The sequence below is a fragment of the Ailuropoda melanoleuca genome, chromosome 10 (assembly GCF_002007445.2).
Source record: "Ailuropoda melanoleuca isolate Jingjing chromosome 10, ASM200744v2, whole genome shotgun sequence".
In the NCBI taxonomy this organism is placed as follows: Eukaryota; Metazoa; Chordata; class Mammalia; order Carnivora; family Ursidae; genus Ailuropoda; species Ailuropoda melanoleuca.
In genome coordinates this window covers 28,117,032-28,131,298 of record NC_048227.1, presented here as the reverse complement: position 1 = coordinate 28,131,298, position 14,267 = coordinate 28,117,032, and the positions used below count along the sequence as shown (strand labels likewise).

At 43.2% G+C, this 14,267-nt stretch overlaps 1 protein-coding gene and 1 long non-coding RNA gene across 4 annotated transcripts in view; one reads left to right on the top strand and one right to left on the bottom strand.

Annotated features, from left to right (window-relative positions):
• SHISA9 (shisa family member 9) overlaps positions 1-14,267 on the top strand; it is a 281,281-nt gene that overhangs the window by 237,609 nt on the left and 29,405 nt on the right. The window lies entirely within an intron of this gene.
• LOC109489437 lies at positions 1,823-12,915 on the bottom strand. Of its 2 annotated transcripts, none has more exons than XR_002142432.1 (3): positions 12,873-12,915; positions 11,227-11,404; positions 1,823-2,069 (listed from the first exon to the last, which is right to left on the bottom strand). It is a non-coding gene; the product is annotated as an uncharacterized LOC109489437 (long non-coding RNA). The 2 variants fall into 2 exon arrangements; XR_002142433.1 differs by having other exon boundaries at positions 11,287-11,404.

Here is a 14,267-nt window from a genome sequence, read left to right as displayed (position 1 = left end):
GGTTCTGTTGGTTCTATATCCTTGGATTTACATTCTTCTACTTTTTGTGATTATCTTTTCTATTTCATAGTGTTGGTATTTCCATGGGTTTGGTGAGTCTGGATTGGATACTCGTCTTTGTGGTCGAGATTCCTTGTTAGATTGTCTACTGGGTTTGTTAGCACTGTCTTCCTGGGGGAGGGATAGACAGGGACTGTGGTTACTTGCAGTTCCTTAGCCACATCCACGCTCTATGCAGAGGGGGAGAGGGAAGAGGGGGATGTATCACTCAATGGGTTGCTTAGGCAGGTGGTCTTCTGGATGGCAGTGATTCTTCCTGACCACCCCCATCCACTTTGGGTATTGCTCCATCTGTCCGACCTACGATTTCTCAATCATGGCGGTTGCCTTGCTAACCTGAGAAGCCAGAGGGTCTGGGGAGAGGCAGGATGGCTTGGGTTCTACTTCCCTAGCAACTTCCATTGCAGCACAAAACTAATAACTTGTCAGTGTCCTCAGTCCCTCCTGTTTCCATTACCTCTGGAATATTTGAACCCATCTCCTGCAGCTCTGCTCTCCAGTTTGGATCCTGCCCTATGGATTCCTCTTTTAATCTACTCCCATTTTGGCCCCACATTTCAGAGATTCCTCACAGTTTCTGCTCTGCCAGCAGAACTTTTTTGTTGCTAGGCAGGGTAATGTCTTTACATATTTTTAAAAAATTATTTAAATTTACTTTAGAGTTTATATACAGCAAAATTGATTCTTTTTGGCTAACAGTTGTGTGAATTTTGACAAATGCGTGGAGTCATGTCATCAGTACCACAGTCAAGACCCATGATGGTTCCATCCTCCTACCTCACCTCCAGATTCCTTGGGCTGTCCCTTTGGAGCCAACTCTTCATCTCACAACCTCAGACCTGTTTTCTGTCCCTATAGTTTTGCCTTTTCTAAAATGTCATATACATAGAACCATATAGTATCTGGCATTTTGAGTCTGCCTTCTTTCACTTAACAAAATGTGCATAGTGAAAGTCTCTTCCTCTGTCCTTCTCAGTGGTCTTCCATTGCATGGATGTAGCTTGTTTATCAGTTTACCAACTGAAGGACGTTTGGTGTGTTCTCAGTTTGGGGCGATTATGAATGTATCCACTTTAAACATCACACAGGTTTTTGTGTGCCCCTAAGTTTTCATTTCTCTGGATTAAGTACCTAGGAGTGGGATTGTAGAGTCTGATTCTCAGTATACATTTAACTTTTAAAAGAAAGTGCTACACATCCTTTTCCAAAGGGGCTGTAACATTTTGCATTCCTAGGAGCAAGGCATGAGAGTTTTGGGTGCTTCACAACCTCCCCAGGATTTAGCCTTGTCAGACTTTCAATTTTGCTTTTGTTTTCGCTGTTCTTCCAGATAGGTAGCGGTATCTCATTGCGGTTTCCTTTTGCAATTTTAAGGTAATTTTTTTAAGAATCCTTTTTAGGAATTTGGTATAGGAGGGATTACTATAAGGTAATTTTTATCTTGAAACAGATTGTCTCAGATCATGGTAGGTACTTGTAATATCACGTGTGTTACAGGGAAGTCGTTCACCTGTCTGTTCCCCCCACCCCCTCATTGGACTGTGATCTTTTCAAAGGCAGCTGTGGGTCTTATCCATTTCTCTTTCCCCCGTACCCAGAAAGATGCCTGGCCTAGCATTGGCACATGGTAATTATTTGATAAGTGGGTTATTCAGTGAATGAATTTGCTCAACCTGCAATTAGAAAGGATTTGGTTTAATCAACAATCACCACTTGGAGCATTCTCAGAGGATCAGAATGGTTAGGTTGTTTTTATTGGGGCTTGAATGTCTTTAAAATGTGGAAATATTAGGGGGAGAAAGATTTAACATTACAGATTTTTACGTGTACCAAATATTAAGGTCAGTGCTTTCCAGATGTATCTCGTTTTATCCTATTCTGGACTCTGTTGTAGTTCATCAGTTAGTATGGAGAAAGAAGCATTGGTTTCGGATGAAGCTGACTTTGTTTCTGCTGCTTGTGACCTTGAATACATGGCTCAGAGCCTCTTCTTGCCTCATTTTTCTCATCTGCAAATTGTGCACAACAATGCTTACCTTGCGGAATGGCCTCGGGTATAATGAAGGATGTGTGGATAAAGCGTTTGGCATGTGCATTTATTTCCCAAATTTTGGTAAAGAATGCATAACATAAAATTTACTATCTTAACCCTTTCTAAGTGTACAATTCAGTCACGTTAAGTATATTCACATTGTTGTGCGACTGATTTCCAGAACTTCTTCATCTCGCAAAATTGAAACTCTCTACCCGTTAAACACCATTCCTGTCCTCCCACCCCCACCCCAGCCCCTGGCAACCACCATGCTACTTTCTGTCTCTATGAGTCTGACTACTCTAGGTACCTCTTGTAAGGGGAATCATACAGTATAAGTCTTTTTATAACTGGCTTATTTCACTTAGTGTGATGTCCTCAAGGTTCATCCATGTCGTAGCAGGTGTCAGAATTCCCTTCTTTTTTAAAGCTGAATAACATTCCATTGTATGCATATACACATGTTCTTTTCTTTTCTTTTTTAAAGATTTAATTTATTTGAAAGAGAGAGTGAGAGAGAGAGCATGTGCACGTGAGTGGGAGGGGGTTGGTGGACAGAGGGAGAAGCAGGCCCCCGCTGAGCAGGGAGCCTGACTCAGGGCTCGATTCCAAGATCCTGGGATCATGACCTGAGCCAAAGGTAGATTCTTCACCGACTGAGCCACCCAGGCATCCCTCTACCACATTTTTTAAAATCCCTTCATCCATCGATGGACACTTGGGTTGCTTCCACCTCTCGACTATTGTGAATAGTGCTGCAGTGTAGGTCAGTGAGCAAACATCTCTTCAAGGGCCTGCTTCCAGTCCTTTTGTTGGCATGTGCACTGCCTTCAGTTAACATGTAGTTTCCCATCTCCCCCATTTCATATGCGGTGAACCAGAGGCACCAGAGCTCCGTCAATTTTCTTAAGACCTCATAGCTTTTACGTTGTTGGAGCAGGATTTAAACCCGTGTCTCCTGTCTCTGAATGACCTATTCTCTCTCCATAGCCTCACTTGGCTCTCAAATCCCCTCAAGAGGAGGGATTGACATCCTGAATCACAGGGGAAGCTATTTAGGGAACGTTGGAAGATATGGAAAATGGGGAGAGAAATGCTCGTGTCTATCACTGTGAACTTCAGCCATCCTCTATGTGACAAGCCCTTCAAAATGGACTCTTGAAGCTAAGTGGGAGAAATTTGCACCCCAATTCGAGGGGGCTCTTTGCAAGACAAATGTCTGGGTGATAGGAAATCAGCGAGCACTCTCCTTCATGGATGGACTCCTTGACGCTTCGACCAAAGCAGGCGCTGAAGGTCTTTTTGGCGCACACTGAAAATGTCCTTAAGCAACAAGTCGCCTGCTGTCTGAGAGTCCTCTGACCCCTGTGTAGAAACATTTGTACTCGAGACTCGGTATAGGATATATTGCAGCCCCCACACCTGGGGCATCCGCGTTGTGTTACCACCTACCTGAACAGCATAGCATCCCTGGTGTTTGGTTAAGCTGAGCCCAGTTCCCTCATTTATTTTACTGCTCTGCTTTTCTGTTGTTGTCGTTGGCTGTCCCAGGCATCAAATCGTCCATAAACAAAATACTTAGCCAGGGCACAGTCAGTCCAAAAAGAAAAAAACCAAGTTTCAGAGCAACAAAAAATGGCTGTTGCTAAGCCAACCCATTTAATGCATTTTTCTTAGTGAAAAAGCTGACTTTTAGGTAAAGCTCCTTGCATACTGCCTGTCACATAGCAGATGCCTGAAAAAATGGTCTTTTTTGTTTTGTTTTGTTTTTCCTCATCCTTTCCTGTGTTAGTTAGAATTCAGTTCCATGAAGGAAGCTCTGGGAACTGGGAATGGAGGGGTGGAGGAGACCGAACATATTCTCTGACCTCCGTGGTATGGGAAAACAGGCATTGGAAATAAGTAGAAGTATTTCTGTGGCTAAAAAAGCAAAGTGTTTTTACAACTTTTGGGAGTGTTACAAACTGAATCATATCCCTCTCAAATTGATACGTTGAAGTCCTAATGCTCAGTCCCTCAGAATGTGACCTTATTGGGGATAGGGTTGTTGAGATGTAAATTAGTTAAGTGGAGGTCATACTAGAGTGGGGTGGGCCCCAAACCAATACAACCAATGTCCTTATAAAAAAGGGGAATTTGGACACAGACATACACGTCAAGAGAACACCATGTGAGGATGGAGGCAGATATTGGGGTGATCCTTCCATCAGTTCAGAAATGCCAAAGGTGGCCAGCAAACCACCAGAGGCTAGGGGACAGCCATGGGACACATTCTCCCTTACCACCTCAGAAGGAACAGACCCTACAAACACCCTGATGTTAGCCTTCCAGCCCCCAGAACTGCAAGATGATACATTTCTGTTGTTAAAAGCCCCCCTCTGTGGTTATGGCAGCCCTAGCAGATGAATACAGAGAGGCGCAGAAGTATTTAGGATAGGATGGCCCGAGGAGGGTCCCCTGGAGGGTATGACGCATAAGCTGACCTGGAAAGGTGCTTCAGAGTCAGCTTGGGAAAGATGTAGGGGGAAAAGGAGAGCATTTTGCAGAAGAAAATAGTATTTTTACCTACGGCTTACTGTTACTTTCCAACTTATTCTACCAAGCTTGGGTATCTAGTTCCTAATCTCACAACATATTTGGACTAGAAATAATGAAGGCCAAGAGGACAGGCTGCTGCTCACCAGGAAGCTAATGAAGGACTCACCGTGATGGAGGGGAAAGAAGAGTGCCAAATAGATGGAATTGGGGGGAAGAACGTGCAAGGGGAGGAGAAGAGGACAGGAGCAGGAAAGAAGCAACCAGGCCACACTGGGCTATCAAGGGAGAGGGCATCCATACACTGCGAGATGAGCTCCTGAACTTGACTCTGGGGGAGGTGGCCGCTGTGCGTGTAAGACAACCTTTGGTATTTATAATGGTGATGCTCACCGGTGGTGAGTTAACCCACTTTGGAGATGTCCCATTTCAGAAGTGATACCAGTAAATGCTCATTTCTTGAACGTGCTCATGATTCTACTTCCAATTAAAATGGCCCTCTGTTACTGTCTTTGCTAATCTCTCTTTCTTAGAGTGTAGACAAAGAAGGTCTCTTACCTTCTAAAACTGGGCGAGTTATAGTGTCGCTTGTGCCATCACAGGACTCTGTGTTTAGCTGTATCATGGCACTAACTACGCTGGTCGTAAGGGTTCTGCACATCCCCCGCATGGCTCTTAGTCAGACTCCGGTCCTAGACTATCATCTCCTTGGGGCACAACCCGAGATTTTGAAATCAATCTCTGCCCCCGCCCCCAGAGTCTGCATAAAAACTGGCCAGAAGTGAACATTAAATAAATATTTAACGGCTCCAGTTTTAGAACATTCCCATCCTAAATGGTCAAAAAAAAATGTTTTGCATGCTTAGAGATATAAACCCATGGGTAACACAAATGCCTCATTTACCAAAGGTTTTACAATGATATATGTGCATTTTTTCCTCCGTTGCAAATCCCTGCTGGTGCCTCTGCCACCAAGATTCAATAAGATGAATTTAGTTCTCTTTCTACATAAACCTTTTCTGGTGAGAGCCTAGCCTGCTATGTTCTCTTTTGACAAATTCAGGGTAATTTTGAGTTGGATTTGATTTTTTTTTTTTTTTTTGCTTGCTTGTGGCCAGAGAAAAATCTACATGGTGTTTCAAACTATAATTTTCAGGTTTTCTCTTTAAAAGGATATTGGGCACAAAGGTTTGGAAAGGATAGAAAGGAACACAGAGCTAAAAGCCAGAGCTCTGCTATGATTTCTGAACATGTATTCTTTTTGTTGTTGTTATGAGAATTACTAGTGCAACTGGCCCCTGCAGGAACATCTCCTCCCTATTCTCTCTCATTTGCCCTGTTCTGAGACAACTGAATGATCTGGAATATGTCCAAGAATCCCGAGTCCAGAGAGCGCCTTCTGGAAACCTACCGCTCTCTTTTCATGGCCACCCCATTGTGTCATCTTTGTTTCCTGGACGACTGGAGGGAATAAAGCTTTGGCTATAATGTCTCAGATGGTTACCATGTTTCGTGTGGGATGCTGAGCGCTGTGTACATGCGGTCTCCAAATCTCATAGCACCCCCTTCCCCAAGAGGAAGCTATTATGTCTCCATTTTAGAGCTGACGACCGAGGCTCAGGCAGGTGTTAGCACACACCCCAAGATGCTCTTGGCAAAGAGAAGAGCCAGAATCTGAATCCGGAACTGACTGAGTCAAAATGCCATTGTTACTTCATTATCGCATGGTGGATGCTGCTGTTTGTGGCTCTGCTGTTTGACAGCTATGCTGTCAGGCACAGAGAGTATGTTGGGGAGAGTGCAGATGAAGGAGAAAGCTGGGCAGGACCAACATGGCCTCTCGGGCCAGGCAACCTCTTGGGTGTTGAAAAAAATTTTGGGAGAATTTTTTGAGTTCCTCTAATTAGTAGGTGAGCAAGAGCTAGGACTTGTCCACGAAGCAGAATGCCTAGCACACTACAAACACTCAAATATATGAGGAGGAATGGATGCGTGAGCAAGATGGAGGGGTGAGAGCACAGGTGCATTCCACAAGGCAGTAAGGGATTCTCAGGATGGGGGTCAGGGTGGGGAGGCCTGCTTGTTCCCTGGGTTATAACAATAAGTTCTATTCTCTGGATGAAAAAGGAAACAAAAAGACATAGATCTGGCCAGTGGTTTACTGGTCTGAGTGGGGAATTTTATAAGAAGGGAGATGCTCAAGACAGAAGAGTCTCTCTCCACAGTGGAGACTCAATGCTGAGCCTCCCGTTTCTCCCTGTCCTTGCTAGAGGCAGCTTAACTTAGTAGAGGAAGCTCCTGTTTTGCCATCAGACAAACCTGGGATCAAATTCTGACAGTTACTAACATGCTGTGTGACTTTGGGCAAGCACCTCAACCTTTCTGGGCTTTGATTTCCTTATATGTAAATTAGGATTGCAATAGAGAATTTTTTTTTAAATATGGTTAATGTAGTTTTCTAGTTGGCCTTTCTAAGTTTGTGATTTTTGTCTGAGTTGGCCCATGCTAACCGTCTGCTTGGGAGAGAAAGGAGAGTAGAATAAAGTGGAAGGAAATACTCCATGCCACCGTGTGGAACCCACTGCCCCGCACTGAGAGGTTCTGTAACAGCAGGATCCCTGCTCTCAGGCCATCCAGTATACCAGGGTCCCTGAGGAAGATTAACTAGCCAGTATGGTAGTCAGGTCATACCACTTCATGTCTTAACTGGCTCAGCTACCCCCTGACAGCTCAGAGCTTCTTCACTTTGAGTTCCTCCCAGAGTTCCAAACATGGGAGTGAGATAAGAGATCCCTGCCCTCAGCATTTCCCTCATCCATCATTCTCCCCAACCAAAGCGAGGAAGTCGAGTGACACTCCTTCATCTCTCTCTCTCTTTCCTTGTCATTTTTTCATTTCCCTAGAATCAGAGGAGGCAGACTTCTTGTTCTTTGCTTCCCTGGTCCACCCTTGACAAAAACTCTGTGGTCTTGCCTACCAAGTCCAGTCCTCAATATGCTAAAGAATGGAGAGAAAGGTATAGGGGGTCCTCAAAAAGTTAAAAATTAGAACTACTTGTGATCCAGTAATCACATTATCGGGTATTTAAAAGGGATACACTAATTTTAAGGGATTCATGCACCCTGATGTTTATAGCAGCATTATTTACAACAGCCAAGTTATGGAAGCAGCCCAAGTGTCCATTGTTAGATGAATGGATAAAAAAGATGTGGTATATATACACAATGGAAGATTACTCAGCCATCAAAAAGAATGAAATCTTGCCATTTGCATCATGGTTGGAGCTAGAGAGTATAATGCTAAGTGAACTAAGTCAGTCAAAGAAAGAGAAATACCTTATGATTTCACTTAAATGTGGAATTTAAGAAACACCTCCCGCTAAAAAGAAAGACCAAAGGAAAAAAGAGAGAGAGAGACAAATCAAGAAACAGACTCTTCCCTATAGTGGACTCACAGATGGTTATCAGAGGGGAGGTGGGGGTGAAATAGGTGATGGGGAATAAGGAGTGCACTTCTGATAGAACATTGGGTGATATGTTAAATGATATGAATGAATTGGGAATTGTTGAATCACTATATTGTACACCTGAAACTAATATAACACTGTATGTTAACTATACTGGAATTTAAAATTAAATTTTAAAAACTAAAAAAAAAAGAAAGAGAGAGAAAGGAATTAAAAAAAACTTTAAAAGTCAGTCATGTGACTTAAAATTATATTATTGTCTGGCTGCAAAATAATTTTTTGAATGTCAGAAATTTGAATTTAACTCCTTTATAGCCAATAAGGAAGTGACCAAGAGCACAGATTCTAGAGTCAGAAGGTTAGATCTAAAGTATAGCTCTGGGGCGCCTGGGTGGCGCAGTCCTTAAGCGTCTGCCTTCGGCTCAGGGCATGATCCCAGCGTTCTGGGATTGAACCCCACATCGGGCTCCTCCGCTAGGAGACTGCTACTTCCTCTCCCACTCCCCCTGCTTGTGTTCCCTTTCTCACTGGCTGTCTCTCTCTGTCAAATAAATAAATAAAATCTTTTAAAAAAATAAAGTATAGCTCTGTTATATGCAAGTGGTGTAGCTTTGGGCAAGTTACAAAGCCTGTCTGTGCCTTGACTTCCTCCTCTGCAAAATAGGGTTAATAATAGTATCTCATGGAGATTCTTGGAATGATTGGATTAGTTCATAAACAGAATACTGCCTGGTACCTAATAACACCTTTTTGTGTATTATGTATGTAAGTGCATCTTCACCATCTTCATCATTAACTAATTAATATCATCATCATCATTTTTCTTTGTGTTCCTTCTGTAATAAATCCTAATTCCCCAGCCTTACCCAGACATGTGAATGTCATGGCCATCATGTACGTAGGAAGACAAAAAGAAAAAAACCACATTAATAATTTGAAAAATCCATTGTCCTTAAGACTGTGCTCTAGTTGATAAAGTTGTTTCCCATGGGGATGTGGGTTAATAATTCTGATATTGCCAGACATGGTTACTGGACCTAACAACTGAGTCAATGGATGGTGGATAATGGGAGCCATGTTTTTTATTGTTGGAGTGAGAGCTTACAAATAAGCAAGAGGAGGAGCCTAGAATGATCCATGTGATGATGGATTAGGGTTAGAGATAGCAGGATGAACTCATGTTTAACTTAAGGTAGATACAGATGGTTGCATATATAAATATTTGTAGACATCTGTACATATGAGTTAGTCCACACACATTGATTTTCTTACTCTGTCAGTAGAGAGAGGCCAGAAGCAGTGAGCACACCCAGCACCCAGATCTTGGTTGCTAACACCATTCTACAATAAAAAGAACCAAGGTCCTTGGAGAGATAGTGGATTCTAGCGCTGAACAGGGAATGTACACGATGAACCTGGAGCATCTTGTATTGCTAGAGAGCAAGGAAACTCTAACAAAGGGGCCATTGGAGGCAACTGGAAGAGTTTCCAATGGCCAAACCTGGGACAATTTGAGCAAAAAACAAAATAAAATAGTATTGGTTTATAATCCAAAGTAATAAAATATGTGTCTATGTTTCCACCCTGATATAAATAAATGGTTGAGGGGCACCTGGGTAGCGCAGTCGTTAAGCGTCTGCCTTCAGCTCAGGGCATGATCCCGGTGTTCCGGGATAGAGCCCCACATTGGGCTCCTCCGCTGGGAGCCTGCTTCTTCCTCTCCCACTCCCCTGCTGTGTTCCCTCTCTCGCTGGCTGTCTCTCTGTCACATAAATAAATAAAATCTTTTAAAATAAATAAATAAATAAATAAATAAATAAATAAATAAATAAATGGTTGAATAATTAAGTGGGGAGAAAAGAGAAAAGTCTCCTATGAAGAAGAATTCTAAATAATTTACATAGAAACTCTGTGCTCAAAGAGGTGGAACATAACTCCTCGCTCTTAAGAGTATGGGTTGTGCAGAGTGGGTTAAAGAGTATGGCATAGAAAGAGATAAAAAAAAAATAGAGTAACTTTACAGTGGAGAAGCTTGACAGACACTGCCTCAGACAGGTGATGAAGGTTAACATCAGCAGTGATTAGGCATCACAGTATGAGAATGTCACTTCACAGTTCTCCTCCCCTTAACTCATAACCTCAGTCTAGTCATGAGAAAAACATCAGATTCCACTCAAGGGCCATTCTACATAATACCTGGCCGGCAGTCCTCAAAACTGTCAACATCATCAAAAACAACAAAAGTCTAAGAAACTAATAACCAGGAGATACCTAAGGAAACATGATGACTACATTTAATGTGGATGAGATTCTGGAACAGGAAAAGGACATTAGGTCAAAGCTGAGGAAACCTGAATAAAGTGTGGACTTCTGTTAATAGCAGTTTATCAAAGTGGCTCATTATTTGTAACAAATATACCGTATGACACAAGTTGTTAGTAATAGGGGAGACTGGGTCTGGGGTATATATGGGAACTCTCAGCACCATCTTTTTTTTTTAATATTTATTTATTTATTTTAGTTGTGGGTGGGGGAGAGTGAGTGAATGTGGCAGGGAGGGGCAGAGAGAGAGAATCTCAGACTTCGCGCTGAGCATGGAGCCCAATGTGGGGCTTGATCTCATAATCCTGAGGTCACGGCCTGAGCTGAAACCAAGAGTCCAGTGCTTAACTGTCTATGCCATCCAGGCATCCCTCTTGGTGCCATCTTTGCAGTATTTTTATAATCTAAAATTGTTCTACAATGAAGACCTTATTTTAAAAGATATATTGTCTGTAGATCTCTCATAGGGTTGATATAGGAATTAAAGGAGATATAGTGCCTGAGATATTCCATGCTAAGTGCCAGGCACATAATGTACACTCCACAAAACAACACTGTTTGACCATCTTGTGCCTTTCTGAGCTGTTCTTCCTGTGATGCGCCTTGAAAGACTGGCTATTATTGCTTTTCTTCCAAGATGAGCCAAATTGGTCCAGTTTCTGATAGTTATTTGTCTCTTCTACACTGAGAAGCCCACAGCATCCTCCCAGTGTTTGCCACTGAGCATTTTTACCTTGGCTAACCCTATCTGAATTGCATTTATCTTATTTCTGTGTAGTGACTAAGGTATACCACATATAATGGTACTTACACACTGGTTACCTGGGGGTAAGTCAGCCAGATGCTTCCAATTAGAGTAGCTCTATCTCACCTTTCTTTGAAAATCAGTGTTAAATACGTAAGGACCCTCTTCTGTCTTAGGAAGGAGAGCACAGGGACATCATCAACTTCTTGTTTGTTAACCGAGGCTCTTGATGGAAAACAGCATTCTAGAACAGCAAGTCCTTGTTAGTTATTTCTAAGAGTCAGAATGAGTTGCAAAATTATAATGAGGCAGGGAAAGTTTTTCTTGTGGTATTGCGTAGAAAGTACCTTTCTACAGAGGTGAGGTGGATAAGATATCTCTGGGGTGGAAATGTGTCTACAAGAGGAACTATCCTGCTGAGAGCAAGACATTGTTGGTCCGACTGGATTCCTTCCATGGCCATGACTATGTAAATTAAATGATACAGATAGTTAATATATACATATGTGCGTATACATATATACATAAAAATACATATGCATATGCACATATGCCTACATACTATCTATCCCTGTCATTTTCCTTCTCGCCTCTATTGGCTAGGACAGATCTTACCCACTCTTTGCTCTTCCCTCACCCTATTGTTCTATTTTGCTTGGATGCCAAGCTGGGCTGACTTCCCATCTACACTTTGGTTTCTCCTCCTTAGCTGGATATATTTGTACAAAACTCACAGAGAATCTGGGTTGCCAGGTCTGCTCCATCTTCTTGTTCAGTAAAATGAAAATAACATTTAAAAACCCAGTCACAAATGTCTGTTTAATAATTCTTGATTGCTGCCCTGAGACTGGATTTCAATATTTGTGAATATTTGATGCCTGGAAGCGAGCACAAAATGGCTGTCTAAAACGGTTGGAAATTTGCTTCCTGTGGCTCTGTATGTGATAGCAGGAATGTGACTTTGGGGCAGACCCATCTCTTCTTTTGTGAGGGATTCCTTTGGTGGGCCATCTTGCTCAAGCCCACTTACATTAAGTAACTACTCACTGCCCTTGAGGTAGCTCAGGACTTGGGAGAAATCATCCAGAAGCAAATACTTCATAATAGCATATTAAATATTCTGTTGAATAATAAAAAAGTCCCAAGTGATGAGGAACATCTCTACAGATTTTTTATTTTCTTTAATTAAGTGTTTAGCTTTTCCCCTTGCAGGCTTGGTAACAAAATTTGAGCCTAGTGGGTGGGATCTAGGATTGAGGGAGCAAGGAGTTGGGAGAAAGAGTGGGCTTGGGAGAGGTCAGATCTTTAACTAGACAGGCTCATGTTTGAGATCTACTTCCAGGAGTGAAAAAACAAGACTTGCCATGAAGACATTAGTAAATTAGCTTGTGAATGTGTACTACTGAGGCCATTTGCTGTTTGAAATTTCTACTAAATCTCTGTCGAATACCCAGGAGCAGTGCCTTTTCCATCTTTACACAATCCCCACGGCTCTCCTTATAGCCATGTAGGCAGTCTCCCCTCTGGTCAGCTTCACTTCTCAGGGAGAATCCACACAACTACTGTAGTCCAAAACTCCACATTACAAAGGACAGTAACCCCAAAGCATACTAGCTTATTAGGAAGGGGCTTCCCTATCTTCTCTGCTTTCCTCCTGTCGTCCTTATTCCTTCACAGTCAAGAAACTCTCCACATGGTAGGTTCAGACTCACTTGAATCCATGACCTCCCGGCTCCTTGACTCCAAAGGTTCCAGATAGAAAAACTCAGGGAAGCATTCTGATTGGTCCAGCCTAGATCACATGTCTGCTTCTGGCCCAATCACTAGGAGAAGAAGAAGGCATTGTGATTTGTCCGATTTGGATCACATGCTCACGTCTGTGGCCAGAGGTGTGAGTTACTGGCCTGATTTCCAACCGCCAGCTCTTACATGTCTGAATAAGAGTTTCTGTGGCCGCCAGAGCACACTCCGCTTCCCAGAACGTGGTGGGTTGCAAGTGCTAAGGCATTACTGTTTTCCAGAAGCAGGCCTCACCCGATGTCTGACGGGAATTGGTGTAGAAATAGTAAGGGGCTCCCTTGCCCACGGGGAGACAAATTTATGAGACAGGCATTCAACAGCATTTACCAGATTTCCAAAATGGGATTGGACTCCAGTTCACTACAGTTGTATCTGCTTTCTCTTCCCTGGCTTCCTCCCCTCCCCCTTTTATACAGCATCCCCTGAGACCCTCCCAGATTTGCTCCTACTTGAGTTCTTATCTCAGTGGCTTCTTCTGAGAAAACCCAGACTAAGTCACGATGATGGGCAGCTCATCATATGACTCAAACGCTCATGAGAAGTGGTGCTGGAGAAGTGGTGGTTCTGGAATACACAACTCGTACCTCTCCGGTAAAAGAGACATTGTGGAAAAAAAGGAAAACCCACAGAGCCGGCACACAAGGAGAACTTACAGTAACTGCTCCGCCTGCACCAGCATTTGGGTACAAAACATGTCTGGCCTGACATGCCCAGAGAGAGCAGACAGACGTCCCCAGCAGTTGCTCTGGAGAGGAAAATGGCAGAGGACCTCGGGGTCCACGCTTCAGCAAAAGCTGTACCTTATGCAGCCCCTCTTCCATGATTTCATTAAGCTTGGGCCTTCTGGCCCCCCCGCTGAATCTCAGCCAAGAAGCTATTGCGGCAGAAGGATACACCCACTTCCTCACGGGCTGGCCGGAGGCTGGGTTACGTGGCATATGTTTGGTGACCTTCCCACTATGCAGTTGGTCTTGTGCGCATGTGCAGTGATAAAAGTGCTCTTCTTACCTCTGTGTCTCAGCTGTGGTCTCCCTGCCCCTTTCCGTTTGGGTTTATTGGTTTCTAAATCCAAACATATTCCATATCTGTCATGGGTTCAATTGTCTAGAAGCAACACTTGAGAGAGGGGATCAGGTGTATGAGACTCCGAGGGAGTGCTACAGACACACAGAGACACAGATACACGCACACGCCCCTCTCAGGTTGTGAGGGAAAGAAAATAGGAAAGATGAAGGAGCCACTCAAGGATGGGGTGTCCATCTCAGACAAAGTCTTGGACCAGGGGTAGTCAAATTATGGCCCTTGGA